Source organism: Urocampus carinirostris, chromosome 13 (assembly GCF_059441175.1).
Source record: "Urocampus carinirostris isolate Australia breed hairy pipefish chromosome 13, RoL_Ucar_1.0, whole genome shotgun sequence".
NCBI lineage: Eukaryota > Metazoa > Chordata > Actinopteri > Syngnathiformes > Syngnathidae > Urocampus > Urocampus carinirostris.
In genome coordinates, this window is record NC_142361.1 from 6,951,670 (window position 1) to 6,953,229 (window position 1,560).

General features: G+C 40.1%; 1 non-coding gene across 1 annotated transcript; it reads left to right on the top strand.

Annotated features, from left to right (window-relative positions):
• The first annotated feature begins 1,220 nt into the window (after positions 1 to 1,220).
• Positions 1,221 to 1,293, top strand: trnad-guc (transfer RNA aspartic acid (anticodon GUC)). The gene has a single exon. It is a non-coding gene; the product is annotated as a tRNA-Asp (tRNA).
• The last annotated feature ends 267 nt before the right edge of the window (positions 1,294 to 1,560 follow it).

Sequence of the window (1,560 nt, forward strand, 5' to 3'; positions counted from 1 at the left end):
GGTTTTTTCTTCCTCATTAAGCTTTAAACCCCCTTACATCTCACCTCATATTAGGCACTATTAGCAGTCACAACCCAGAGACCGTATTCTTTGGTTCTATAGTGTGGTTCATAGTTAATCTGGGTAAGAATGCCAGTAGCTGCAGTGAAAAAACTTTTTAAAAAGTGATTATTTTGGGTATGGTTTGTAGTCGTTGATGACTAGCTTATAGATAAAATGGCTGAGCCATGTCTTGGATCAATTTCCCCCCATTTTATTAACACTCCACTTATTGAAACATAAATATTTTGTTTGTTGTACATGATTCAATTGTTTGTTTGTTTGTACATGATTCAAATTGAATCGTTTCTCCGGCGCCGTCACGAATGGCAGCCACTCCAGCAGCTCCCGTGTTATTTTCGATTGTTCTCAGTTATTTTCGATTGTTCTCAGCTTAGGGATGCTGCTGGAAAAGTGAATTTCCCTTCGGGGATGAATAAAGTATCTATCTATCTATCTATCTATCTAATATTTTAGCATACCTCTACGACATAGCATAATTTTGATGAAAGTTTTCACTTCACCAGGGATGCACCACATCCAAACCTTGGTCCCTCCTTGTCTATAGTACTATTGGTGTACAGGTCCATCGTGTCATCTCTGTGGCCGGTCTTGCAATTCTATGTACTGGTATGTAAGGCAGGTGAAATCAGTCCTAGTTAGTGTAGTGGACCAGCATCTCTTCTTGTCACGCTGAAGACGGGGTTTCGATTCCCCAACGAGGAGAATGTTTATTTCTTCCTTGTTAACACTGCGTTTCGTGATTTGAGTTTTAAAACCCCTTTTATCTCACCTCATATTAAGCACTATTAGCAGTCACAGCCCAGAGACCTTGTTCTTTGGTTCCATAGTGTGGTTCATAGTTTATCCTGGATAAGAATACCAGCAACTGCAGTTGAACAAAATTCAAAGAAAGTGATTCTTTGGGGTGTGTGTTTGTTCTAGTCGTTGATGACTAGCTTATAGATAAAATGACTGAGCTATGTCTTGGATGGATATTTTAGCATACCTTTACAACATGTCATAATTTTGATGAGAGTTTTTACTTTACCAGGGATACACCACATCCAATTGTTGGTCCCTCCTGGTCTATAGTAATGTTGGTCGACAGGTCCATCGTGTCGTCTCTGTGGCCGGTTATTGCAATTCTATGTTATGGTATGTCAGGCAGGTGGAATCAGTCCTCGTTAGTATAGTGGACCAGTATCTCCGCCTGTCACGCGGAAGACCGGGGTTCGATTCCCTGACGAGGAGAATGGCTTTTTCTTCCTCATTTACACTGCGATTTGTAATTTGAGTTTGAGACCTCCTTACATCTCACCTCATAATAGGCACTATTAGCAGCTACAACCCAGAGACCTAAGAATGCCAGCAACTGCAGTTGAAAAAAAATCAAAGAAAGTGATTCTTTGGGGTGTGTGTTTGTTCTAGTCGTTGATGACTATCTTATAGATGAAATGACTGAGCTATGTCTGGATGGATATTTTAGCAAACGTTTATGACATGTCATAATTTTGATGA